Source organism: Elgaria multicarinata, chromosome 22, assembly GCF_023053635.1.
Source record: "Elgaria multicarinata webbii isolate HBS135686 ecotype San Diego chromosome 22, rElgMul1.1.pri, whole genome shotgun sequence".
NCBI lineage: Eukaryota > Metazoa > Chordata > Lepidosauria > Squamata > Anguidae > Elgaria > Elgaria multicarinata.
Window position 1 is genome coordinate 5,275,411 of NC_086192.1, and position 13,760 is coordinate 5,289,170.

General features: G+C 46.8%; 1 protein-coding gene across 1 annotated transcript in view; it reads right to left on the minus strand.

The window, feature by feature from the left end:
* SGSM2 (small G protein signaling modulator 2) overlaps positions 1-10,908 on the minus strand; it is a 128,456-nt gene extending 117,548 nt beyond the window's left edge. Inside the window, exon 1 of the mRNA XM_063146762.1 lies at positions 10,872-10,908. The gene's annotated coding sequence lies outside the window, so the exon portion shown is untranslated. The remainder of the gene's footprint in view (positions 1-10,871) is intronic.
* Between the last annotated feature and the right edge of the window lie 2,852 nt (positions 10,909-13,760).

Genomic DNA, 13,760 nt, shown 5'->3' on the forward strand with positions numbered 1-13,760 from the left:
GACTAGAACCCAGGCCTGCTCTAACCACTATACCACACTGGCTCCCAGTGGCTACATTGTCCCTTTCCCCCTAAACTCCTTAGATGAAGGGTGGGATAGCCATCACATGAAATTAAAGAGCAGGGACTTTAATCCTCTCTTTCTCTCTGCCTAGCCTACCGCACAGGGTTGTTGTGAGGACAAAATAGAAGAGTGACACACATTTCACCCTGAACTCCTTAGATGAAGGGTAGGACATTGTTTTAACTGTTTTAATAGTTTTACTGCTTTTAAATTATATAGTGTTTTAACTTGGTTTATGGTTTAATTTGCTTTTAGCTGTGTATATTTACTGTTTTATACTGTATGCTTTTATCTGTACACCGCCCTGAGATCTTATTGATATAGGTCGGGATAAAAATGTTTTAAATAAATAAATAAAATAAATAAATAAACAAACATAATCAAACAAAACTTTGCAATCACAGGAAATTACACCTAACGTATTTCTTTGATTCGAAGACGCCATCGATGGTAAGACGCACACTAATTTCAGTACCACCAACAGAAAAAAAGCTTTGATTCTAAGAAACAGTAAATGCACCCGCAATTCTAAGATGCACCCTGTTTTTAGAGATGTTTATATGGGGGGAAAGTGCATCTTAGAATCGAAGAAATACTGTAGCTTTAGGTTTATGTGAGAAGGCCGCACGGCTTGCCTTCCGCATATTTTCAGAAATATAACCATGACATCCTCCAGACACAGCCAAGGGAATGTCATAGGTGATTAGAATAAATACGTAACGTTTAAGCCTAGAGGAACGGGCTACACATCATCACAAATTGGGGTGGAGGGAGAAAAAGACGAAAGTCTCCAAGATGGCACAAATATATCACACATTTCCCACTCTGAAAGCAACTGCAAACAACACGATATGCCAGGAAGACCAATGATGGATCTCCCCACACTTTGATATCATTGGGGAAGGGTCATAGCTCAGGGACTGAGCATGTGCTTGGCATGCAGAAGGTCTCGGGGTCAACCCCTGGCATCTCCACTAAAACTATCAAGTAACAGCTGATGGCAAGGAGCTCTTCCCATGACCCTGGACAGCCAAAGCTCCAGTCCAAAGAGAAAAAGCTGGTCTACATCAACAAAGAAACTGAACTGGCTGAACGAAGCTTGCTACACCTCTCTGTTTTTCCTAAATGTAGACATTGGGTGCGCATGCGCACATGTATGCTAATTTGACAAAGGAAGGGGGATAGAGACATTTAACGTGTCCAGATGACCTTGCCTGCCAATTTACATCATCTCCAGAGGCTCTGCTCTGGAAGCACCTGTTTGAGGCATGTCAGTAATGGCAATCAGAGACAGGGCCTTTTCCTGTGGTGGCACCCAAATTACGGAAATCACTCCGTTGGCAGATTCGCCTGGTGCTGTCTTTTGTATCTTTAAGGCACAATTCCTGCTGACTCGTGCCTTCAATACATCTAAGATCCTTAATGGTCCTTGCTGTTGATTTATCTGCTGGACCACTGTTTTGATCTTTGTAGGGCCGGTGGTTGTATTGTTTCGCTTTAAAAGCCAATATACTAATAGCAAACTCATTCTCCATGCAACTATCCTCATCCAGCCAAAACGGTATTGCACACACAATGTGCAGGCTCAGAGGAAACCCCACATTTCCAGAACAACAATTTCAGCAGGTGTCATTTGAATGCATACAAATGTGTGGTGTAGTGGCTAAGGTGTTGGACTGGGAGGTAGACTGGGAGTCGGGAGATCTGGGTTCTAGTCCCCACTCGGCCATGGAAACCCACTGAGTGACTTTGGGCCAGTCACAAACTCTCAGCCTGACCTACCTCACAGGGTTGTTGTTGTGAGGATAAAATGGAGAGGAGCAGAATGTTCATTGGAGGGGAAAAAGGCAGGATATAAATGCAGTAAATAAAATAAATAAATAAATACAGCACCTGGTGAAATCCCCTCTTCATCACAATAGTTAAAGCTGCAGGAGCCCTGACCTTTTCTATAACTCTTCAAGAGGGCAGGGCTCCCGCAGCTTTCACTGTTGTGATGAAGATGGAATTTCACCAGGTGCTGCATGCATACAAATGACACCTGCTGAAATTCCCTCTTCATCGCAACCATATAGGAACGCTGTCCTCTTTTCCATATGGTCACTTTAAACAACAAATATTAGGCAAAAAAAAAACCTAAGGAGGGGGGGAATCTCCCAGAACAGTGGACTGAGCATGTTCAGAATGCAGGCTGCCTGTTGGATGGGGAATGAAATGGAGTTTCCTGGAAAAGGGCATACTGACTGGCTGGCAAGCAACCTGAGCAATGGTACCTTCTGCTGCAACATTTCATTGCAGACCCCAGTTTTATTTTACTAATTACTCTTTTATGTTTGCTCAAGTATACTCAGCAGTGGGGGGGGGGGAATCCCATGAAGAAATCAAATCAGTCTTTTCTCCAACAATGCTTTTCCAGTTTAAACGCTCTCCCACACACACAATCTATCCTCAGACAGGAAAGAGGCAAGTTCCATCTTCAGGCGAAATTGCAGAGCTCATATCAGCAGCTGTTTCAGACTGTAAAAACACACCTGTGTGCCGACCACTCCAATTCCGTTACACGTGCAAAGTTCTTTAAGGCACAGAAGCAACAAAATCAATTCTCTAACCAGATGAATAAACTGTTGAGGGCTGTTCATGCTGGGTGCTTTTGTTTCATTTTTAATTTTAAAGACAGGATATATTTTCTAGCTGGCGAACTAAGTTTTTTCCCTGGGGAGAAAACACCGAATGGAGAAGTGGTTTGAAAATTTCATACACAGAAACTTTTTCTGGAACTCCCTGGATTCCCACCCAGCTTGGAAATGTGGGACTTTTTTTTTCTAAACATGCATGGCATTGCACCCCTAAATTCTGTTACCACACAATCCTAAACAGTTCTATAAAGATGTAAATCCCAAAGTTCAATTGAACTTAAAGTAAATGTGTTGTTGCATTAGGGGTGCCTTCGTCAGACATGGGCGGATTTCAGGTTTGCAGAATTTACTTCGTTTTCCCCTAGAACTCAGATCTACCTAGGGTGACTCTATGGAAAGGAGGACAGGGCTCCTGTATCTTTAACAGATGTATAGAAAAGGGAATTTCAGCAGGTGCCATTTGTATATATGGAGAACCTGTTGAAATTTCCTCTTCCTCACAACAGTTAAAGCTGCAGGAGCTATACTGCAGCTATACTGAGACCAGTTTTAAAAGAGGGCAGGGCACCTGCAGCTTTAACTGTTGTGATGAAGAGGAAATTTCACCAGGTTCCCCATATATACAAATGACACCTGTTGAAATTCTCTTTTCTATGCAACTGTTAAAGACACAGGAGCCCTGTCCTCCTTTTCATAGGGTCACCCTAGATCTACCAGTTGCAGCTTGGTGGAAAACAGTGGCTTGGGAGAATAAATATATTCTAATGCTAAAAAATAAGGAACAGGGTGCAGCCTCTGAGCACATGTTCAGCTCAGGAATTTGTGATCAGTGCCACAACCAAGCTCACAAATCGTTTCACGCAAAAGCTTCAGCTCACTATGTGTAAGGGGCTGTTCACAACAAGCCACATCACGGGACCGTCGCAAGGGTGAACGGGGATGCGTTTGCACACAGAAAAGAAATCCATTCAAAATCCACCAGTAGTGACAATACCACTATACTCAGCCCTGGTTAAACCACGACTCGTTTAGAAAGCTCCGATTCATTCCAAACACTGCTGTTCAAGAACGTTAAAATGGATTGAGAGGATACAACAGTGGCCAGGCTCTTAATGTCATCATGGGCACGTCTAAACATTCCTCCACTTTTTTTTTAAAAAAAAGAAGAATACTCCTTGCATGCAGAAAAGTAGCATGTCTGCAAGAACCCTCCTCCCTGACATCCTAGCTTTCTAAATGCAGAGAGTTTTTTTCTTTATGTCAGGAAGCTTTCCTTCACTAGCCATTTGAAGCGCTACAGTCCATGAAGAACTGTGCCGTATGATATATCTGAACATGGCTCAGCTCTTAGAAAGCCCTTGAAGGGAAAGAACCCTGCCTGAAACTTTGGAGAGCCACTGACGCTGGCTCTTGGCCTTATGTACTTTTATTGCCTTATTTCTGATATTTATATCCACCCTCTTTACAATCCAAGTAGCTAACTACAGCCCCATAAGAAAAAAATAATCATTGAGCAGGGGGTTGGACTCGATGGCCTTGTGGGCCCCTTCCAACTCTGCTATTCTATGATTCTATGAATTAATCAAAAAAGAACCTACAACTCCCATGCTGGCTGGGGAATGTTGGGCGTTGTAGGCCTTTTTTTCTGTCTCAGCATGAATAGGGGTTGCACCCAAAGTGACAGTAAGACAAATGTTAATGAAATCATTTCACAAGCAGCAGCTGCCATTAAAAAAATCTACTGAATTAAAAGTCTTTGCTGCTCACCAGAAATAGAAGCATTGATGAGAACCAGGGGGGAACCTCCCATGTTCCAAATTCGAGGTGCCACCACTGAAAAGGTCCCTTTTTCTGGGCCCCACCCACCACACATGCAACAGCAGAAGGGACACAGAGAAGGGTTTCAGTAGTGGATTGTAGTGCCTAGCCAGGTTGATAGGGGAGGGAGGCGAGTGGTAAGACATTCCCTTCTCAGGGTCTAGACTAGGGCTGTGCAGGGACCCACCCCCAATCCACCTCAGAGGCTGAAGCAGCCCCGATCCACCGCAGGGCTGCCTCAAGGGTTCCCGACCCGCCTCGGCGTCAAAGCCCTCCAAGGCGACTCAGAGTTTTCTGGGTGCCTCCGCCATCCGCGGATGGGGAAGCAGCAGGTAAGCTCCCCTCTCCCCTTAACTGCGTCTGCTGTCCACTGCCGGCTTGTGTCCGGTGGCTTCCACTCCTAACCGCCACCATCTTTCTTCTGGTGGCTTCCGGTGCCGCCAGAGGAAATGAAAGGGAGTAGGCCGCGAGATAACTTAAAATCGTGCGGCCTACTCCCTTTCATTTCCGGCGGTGGCATCAGAAGCCACCAGAAGAAAAACGGCGGTGACGACAGAGGCAGCAGGTAAGGAGACTGGTGGGGGGCTGGGGGTGACCCGAAGCTTTGGAGCCATTGGCCTTCGCCCGAACCACCTCCGATCCGGTTCGGAAGCGTCTAAACCACCCCGATCTGCTTTGGATTCGGGGTTCGGATCCGAGGCGGTGCACAGCCCTAGTCTAGACTATAGATCAACAAACCCATGCAGGTTTTGGGCTTAGACTCTAGACCCACTCCCCAGCTCAGGATGAAGTGAGACCACCCCCACCCCCACACAATTGTCCCCTGGGCTGTGCATCTCTCGCTTTGTGCTGCTGGTCACCTGTAGCAAAGCTGGATCGCCAGTGGTGATCTGGCTCAGATTTGTGGACCCTGGCTCCGCTTGAAAAGCTAAAAGGAACAACCCAGCAGAAAATGTCCCTCTTTGCACAGCTTCTCATTACTGTAGATTTTCCCGCAGAGAAGGGAAATGTTGAGCACACAGGTTTAGAGGCAATCATAGTGGGAAGGCGGCGGAGTCAAATTTTCAAGACGTATTACAAGTGCGCCTTTTTATTAAAGTCAAGGAAATAAATCCCTTACCAGAGGGAGAAGGAAGGCTGACAGAAAACCAGAACCCACAAATAAATGTTTCCCAGGGACAACATTTGAAAAGATTTGCCTGGTATTGATCGTTTGGGGGCAGAGAAACAACGTCCAATGTATGAAATGTACTTCTCAGAAACGGAGCGCTATTTCAGCAGGTTCGTAAGAACCCCTATGGCAATTTTGCACATTCGAGGTCACATCTAGTGCTTCGGTATTAAAAGGTTTGAGATTGTACATTGTAGGCTTCTTGGGGCAGGGACCTCTCTTCCTGTCCCTGCTTGTAAAACAGTGCTAAACAATGGTCCTATATAAACTGTTGTTGTTGTTATATAAAATGTGATGATGATGATGATGATGAAAATGGCCACGGATTTAAATTTGGAGGAAGGGGCAGATTCAATGTCCTGTTCTTGAATATATTCCATGATTAAAGTGCAGAGGGAGAGCAAGTATTTTCAGAGCAATTGGAGGCATAAAAGTTAAGCACAACTAGTAACCAGAGGTAAAAGGTGCCCCTCCCCTATGAGGAAAGGTTACATCAACTGGGATTGTTTAGCTTGGAAAAAAAGGAGGCTAAGGGGAGACATGACAGAGGCGTATAAAAGGATTCCTGGTCTGGAGAATCATAGAATCATAGAATAGCAGAGTTGGAAGGGGCCTACAAGGCCATTGAGTCCAACCCCCTGCTCAATGCAGGAATCCACCCTAAAGCATCCCTGACAGATGGTTGTCCAGCTGCCTCTTGAAGGCCTCTAGTATGGGAGAGCCCACAACCTCCCTAGGTTGTGGATAGGGAGACATTTTTCTCCCTCTCTCAAAATACTAGAACCATGTTCATGGGACATCCCATGAAGCTGATTGGTGGGAGATCCGGGACAAATAAAAGGAAGGACTTCTTCACACAGCACATAGTTAAATTATGGAACTCACTACCACAAGATGTAGTGATGGCCGCCCATTTGGATGGCTTTAAAACGGGGCTGGATAAATTCCTGGAGGAGAAGGCTATCCATGGCTACTAGCCCTGATGGTTGTATGTATTTATTTATTTATTTATTTATTAAACTTATATACCGCTCCCATAGCCAGGGCTCTCTGGGCGGTTTACAGAAATTCTAAAATTCTCCAGTATTCGAGGCAGCCAGCCTGTGTGCCCCAGTTGCTGGGGGACATGGGTGGGAGGGTGCTGTTGCACCATGTCCTACTTGTTCATCCCTGGCTGATGGCTGGTTTTCCACTGGGTGAACAGAGTGCTGGACTAGATGGACCCTTGGTCTGATCCAGCGTCAGGGCACTTCCTGTGTTCTTATAAAAGGATTGGGTAGGATTCCGATCCCACATTCCTTCCATGGCACCTCTATTTCTACAGCAAGTATTCAGAATCAACAAGTGGGACCAAACTGCAACAAAATGATACAGTATGAAATGCAGGTCTTCAGCCACTTCGTTCACCCCTCCTGTCCCCCACCCACACCAGACAAGCCGTCATTCCTTGGCCCATCAACACTCTCTGTCCTCGTTGGGATGTTTTGAGAAGGGTTTTTTTTTTTTAATTTCTCTAAAGATTTTTATTCCTACTTCTGCAAAGCCTGCTGTTCCCTCCCATTTACGCAGGGGTGGTGTCATTTTGGCCATATGCAGATTGGGACTCACAGCCTGAACATCAGGCTGGTTAATTTCTGATGGAACTGACCAGATAGGAACTTGTGGGGGGTGAGGAGCAAAGAAAAGGTACCTGTATACCCAGATCATCTGGCATCCCGACTCCCCCAACCAGATTATAAATCGTTAGTTGCAGAATCCAAGCATTTGATTTCTAGAGGTGACTAAGTTGGGTTATACTTGCTAGAAATAAAAGGTTCTTTGATATTCCTGCTCCCTAAACCCAGATTGAAAGGGCCAGTGCATAATGATATATACATACTGTGTATGTTTACTAATACTTTACAAGTTCCCGGAGAGATTCCTGGCCAACATGAAGTTGTATGGTATATATCAGACAAGATACAGAGCTATCTAGCAACCACGTTCAACCTCTGCCTCTCAAAATGCCATAAAAGTAGGGCTAAAGTGTTTAGCTGTACAGACTCATAGAATACAAAACCTTCTGGCTGATTAAAAAGTCCCCCTTTAAAAAAAAAAAAGGAACCCGCTGTATGCGCCCCCCATTTACATATGTATGTGATGTAATTATGGCCCGTTCTACACCTGTTTTATCCCAGGAAAATGGAGGGATTGGCCCTGCCTGCTCGCAGGATCCCGTGTGTCATTTGGATGCACAGAAATGATCCCAGGACGATCCCGGGGTGGGTGGGTGGAAGCCAGGTGTAGAAACAGACTAAATTGTAGAATTTTAGATCTATTTACTGAATGTTAGGGGCTAACAAATCTATGGGTGGCAGGTGCCATCTTAGAAGCGGTATTTCCCCCTTGTCTCTTACACACACACACACACACACACACAGAGAGAGAGAGAGAGAGAGAGAGAGAGAGGGGGGGGATTCCTCTTCTAACTCATTCTTACAAACTGGCATTCTCACTCCCCCTTTCACCCATTCAGAGGAGAGAATGTTTCTTTTAGATGTTCTAACAGGACAGTATCCACGCCCCCTAACAAGACGGTATGCGGGGGGAGGAGAGAGAGAGAGAGAGAGAGAGAGAGAATGCCTCTCCTGAGTCAATGCCTGTGGGACACATTTATGCATCATCTAAAAAACGAAATTTAAAAAACCCACCATGCTTCTCATTCTCCTTGAGAACCCTGGTTTTATTCATATGCAAATTTATGCAGCTTTTAGTTAAGTGATGGATCAACACTCACATGGCTAATCACCTAAGATTCCTTTAATCAAGCCACCCTGTGACTTCAGATTCATCCCTGACACAGAAATAGATGGGAATCTTCTAGTTTTTGAATGAATTCGTGTGTGTGTGTGTGTGTGTGTGTGTGTGTGTGTGTGTGCCAACACATACACACACACACGCACACGTAAGGCAGAAGCATCTGCGTCACCACTGCAACTGAAAAGGGGGGGGTGAGACTCAGCATTGGCATGAATCCAGGATGCAACCCCAAAACCAAATCATCCATCACCACCCTTCTGAAAAAGGACGCAAGAGACCAGGTTGCTTTCCCTGATCAAGACTCATAGGAAGGGGGGGGGAATCAGGTAACACTCTTTGAGCTTTGCAACAAATGTCACGGACTGTACTTCTTGCATTTTATAGGGTTTTGGCCCCGCTGCTTTCGACCCCCCTGCCCCTATGCCCACTACCATAAATATATAACATCTGGCAACTGAGAATAACGCTTCCAAACGCATCCAGCGAAGAAGATGCTAGAGGAGGAATAAGAAGATTTCATCGACTTGGGGGGGTTGTTGTTTTGTTTTTAACTAGAAACCCCAAGATCCATCAAGCGTGGTGGGAGGTGCTGCAAAAGACAGGATTCAAGGATTCGGAGCCCGGGAATTTGTTTCGAGTACCAGGTCCATGCTGGGCTCTCGGTGCTTCCATGCAAACATCCACTCCCAGTGACCCCAAGCTTTCTTCATTTCAGCTGTATAATTCGGGGGGGGCGGAGGGGGGTCATTTTGTTGCTGCTAACATTAAACCACGGAGTCAGAAATCCTCGCCAACCCACTGCAAATCACCAGTAGATCCAGAACGACCTTCTGCTTAGTCCACGAACCCTTGTGGCACAATGCACCTCTTCCTTGCGTTGCTCACACGACACTTCGCACCCGCTTCGCACCCGGAAGATCCCAGGTTCAGCGCCTGGCATCTCCCATTAAAGCTCAGCGAGCAAATGATGGGGAAATGGGAAAGATTCCGGTCTCTCTGCTCTAGCCCATGGAGCGCTGCTGCCAGTCAGAGCAGGAAATATTGAATTAGATGGAGAAGCATAGATCAGGGGGTATTTTTTATTCCTCCTCGACAGTGCTTAGGTTTTAAGGTCTGGGGCTCATGGCATCCCCCAAATCACACCCTCTGACCCTGCAACCACCATGCCAATCTAGACGCCCAGCAGAGTAGCTGCCAATGCAGCGGTGAAGGAACAGCACTCTGCACGCACCCAGAAACGCTACCAGTTACATTAATACATTGGGATGATGCTTTAACCGGGCATCTTTTTACCCACCTAGCCCACTACTGCCCTGTCTGCCCAGTAGGATGAGAGACATTTTCCCCATTACCTGGGGAGGGAGCACGGTTCAGTGGTTAGAGCACATCCTTTGCATACAGAAGGTCCCAGATTCAATCCCAGGCATCTCCAGGTAGAGCTAGGGAAAATGGGCCAATTCTGCATCTTGCTATATATCCCGGATCCTTTTGAACGTGAGACTGAACGTGACACCTTCTGCCTGCCACAGGTTCCTTCACAGTTTCCATGCCCAAACCCTCACACCGGAGACTGAGTTGAACAAAGACCGCCACCTGGCTGTGGGTTTCCTAGTGCAGGAGAGGGAAAAGCACTCTTCACATGCTTCTGGGCATGGCCACCTGCTACCTTTCACGTGTCCCCAAAAAGGGAAGCCTGCAAGGAAAACCGTTTCCAGAGTCGAAGCCCTGGATTATATGCGCAAATTTTACTGGAGAATCTGTCCCAGCAAAACCAGTATGGCTTGCTCCAAAGTAAATATAGTTAAGAACGTGGATTAAGTCCCGCCCGAATACACAACACACACACACACACACACACACACACAACCATTTTCCTGGGTTTCTTTTCAAAGCAAACAGCCCTGTTTCCAACCTCTTGCAATACGCAAGAGCGCTAACGGAAGAAAAGGGGAACCTCTGAGCTTACACAGAGCGTCTTACAACAAACACACACACACAACCACTTCTTTCTTCCTCCTTGTCCTCTTAGGAGAAGAGAAAAATCTGGTTTCTTCAACTGCCCCCAAGGTAGAAGGCACACGACGACAGAAAAGACTATAAGCCCCGGTACGTATCCGATCATGTCGAAATGGGGCGCCCTTTTCTCATCGGAACCTTGCTCCGGGCGGATCAGGGCTCAAAACGGCAGCCCAAATTTCACCCCCCACCCAAATCATGTGTGAGCATATAATGGGATGGGATCTACCTGGTGGGTGGGTGGGGGAGCAAAGGAAGACTCCCCAGACAAGGGGTGGGGATGTCTTCGGATGAGCGATTGCCCCCCCACCTAAAAAAAAGTGGCGCAAAAATTGGGGGAGTAAGCGGCCCCCTCCCCTGCTTCTTACCTCCTTTTTCACATTCCAAAGCAATTTCTCCTTCGCTGCATCTCCAGAGCAGTTCATGGCGCCGCTGGGCTGGAGAAGGGAGCGAGCAGGAGACTTTCCCAAAGCAGCGGGGGCGGGGGAAGCCCCGGGGGGCGGCGGCTGGGGGCGGGGGAAGCCGAGATGGGGGCGCCTGCTGCGCAGCCCCGGCCACGCGCCTGCCGGAGCCCCCTGCCCTGCCTTGCCCGGGTGTCGCGCGCTCCCTCCACGCGCGCCGGCGAGAGGAAAGCCCGTCCGCTGCTGCCGCCCCTGCTGCCGCCGCCGCTCCTGCAGCCATCTTCTGAGCCCGCCCCCGCATTGACGTCAGCCCACCTGGGCCGGCCTGTTTTTCCCCGGGAGGGAGGGGGCAGCCCGGAGGGGAGGGGGAGATTATTGGGTAACAATGTGCTTTTGTGATGGGAGGTAAAGAGTAGGGTGACCCTATGAAAAGGAGGACAGGGCTCCTGTATCTTTAACAGTTGCATAGAAAAGGGAATTTCAGCAGGTGTCATTGGTATATATGGAGAACCTGGGGAAATTCCCTCTTCATCACAACAAAGGTGCAGGAGCTATACTAAAGTGACCAGATTTAAAAGAGGGCAAGGCACCTGCAGCTTTAACTGTGGTGATGAAGTGGAAATTTCACCAGGTTCTCCATATATACAAATGACACCTGCTGAAATTCCCTTTTCAATACAACTGTTAAAGATACAAGAGCCCTGTCCTCCTTTTCATATGGTCACCCTAGAGAGAGGTGGGGCTGGCTTGCAAAGAGGGGGAAATGGGCCTGGGGAGAAAAGTGGTTCCTGGAAGGGGTTACGTTTGAAGAAGGGCAGGGGGTTTCTGGGCATGGGCAGAGTGCCTTTCAGACGATTGGTGTTGATTTTTAACGTCGAGGTAGTTATTGATTTCATCATCATCATCATTTTATTTTTTATTTATTTATTACATTTATATCCCGCCTTTTTTCCCAAGGTGGCGGACATAATCCTCCTCCTCATCTCTATGTTATCCTTGCAACAACAACCCTGTGAGGTAGGTTGGGCTGAGAGTCTGTGTGACTGGCCCAAAGTCACTCAGTGGGTTTCCATGGCAGAGTGGGGCCAAAACCCAGATCTCATAGAATCATAGAATCGCAGAGTTGGAAGGGGCCTACAAGGCCATCGAGTCCAACCCCCTGCTCAATGCAGGAATCCACCCTAAAGCATCCCTGACAGATGGTTGTCCAGCTGCCTCTTGAAGGCCTCTAGTGTGGGAGAGGCTACAACCTCCCTAGGTCACTGGGAGTGGGGTGGTAAATCCGCTCCGGATTTCAGTCAGAACATTAAAAGAGTGGTCCAAGGTGCAGAGCTGGTTCTGATTGCAGAACACCTGGGATAGTTCATTAAGGGTTCTGACCAGTTCTGACTGAAACCCGGAGTGGATTCACTGCCCACTCTCATTGGAATCACCAGCCTCCTCTGATGGGTATCACACTGCAGCCAATGTAGGGACACTGAAAACTGCCTTGTATGACTATTGATCCATCTGGCTTATTGGTTTATGATCACCTCTCCCTGGCAGTAGCTCCAGAAGTAAGTCCCAATAAGTCCAATGGGAATGACACCCCAGCCGTTGCATTTAAAATTGCATCCTTAGAGCACAATCCTTTTTTTAAAAAAAAAATGTATTTTGATTATAGGACATTTCATCTCCACCTTTTGACTCCCCAAAAGGTACCCCAAGGCAGCGTCCCAGTTAAAAACACAATTAAAATGAGATACAGTTCATCAATTAAACCATTGAAACAGCCTACAAGAAAGGCATACAATAACTGAGTCTGTTTCAAATTACATTGTCACAACAGGATATTAAAACAGATGAAAGGTACTGCAAAATAATAATTAAAAAGTTTTCCTCCTAAATATGCATAATCCTGTGCTTTTTTTTACTTGAAATTAAATCCCAGTGAGTTCAATAGGGCAATTCCCTAATAAATGTTTAACCTTGCTTAACACTGCAGGCCTAGCCTGATCATTTTCATCTCAGCGCCTGCTTTTATTTTACGTTTGCTGAAAACAATTGAAGAAGAACAGGAGCTTGCAGAAGGTGTAAGTTTAAGGAGGGTAAAGGACTCTGACCTCCTGATCCAATGCAGCCCCACCCCGCCCCCATTATCCACCAGCACAAGGGCACTGCTTTCTGTGTTTCCTTTTCCTGACAAAAATCCAAATCTTCAGCATGCCAGAAAAAACTAGACCTGTTTAATTTCTGCCTGCACTGAAGCAGAGAACAAAACATCATGGAATTTACATCTGGGAAGGATGAGCCCAGGTGGCTTTAAAGGGGTTAGACAAAACTCATGGGGTAAACCTAGCACAAGCTCTTTGCTATGGTGACTATGTAGAGCTTCGGCCTTCCAAGGCAGTCTATCTCTGAATATGGTTTTCCGGGCGAAGCACACTGGCTCCTTTTGCCAACCTAGCTTCTTTCTGTGATCCACTGGTGGAAGGGGCTCCTGCACTTTGCCCAGCATAGAAACATATATCTGAATAACAGTGAGACTTTATATTTCCAAAATGGGGTGTGTGTGTCCAACTCATTTCCTTTTCTGATCCTAGGGACAGCTGCGGGTCCAATCAGCAAACCATCACATAGAATCATAGAATCATAGAATAGCAGAGTTGGAAGGTGCCTACAAGGCCATCGAGTCCAACCCCCTGCTCAAGGCAGGAATCCACCTTAAAGCATCCCTGACAGATGGTTGTCCAGCTGCCTCTTGAAGGCTTCTAGTGTGGGAGAGCCCACAACCTCCCTAGGGAAGTGGTTCCATTGTCATACTGCTCTAACAGTCAGGAAGTTTTTCCTGCTGTCCAGCTGGAATCTGGCTTCCTT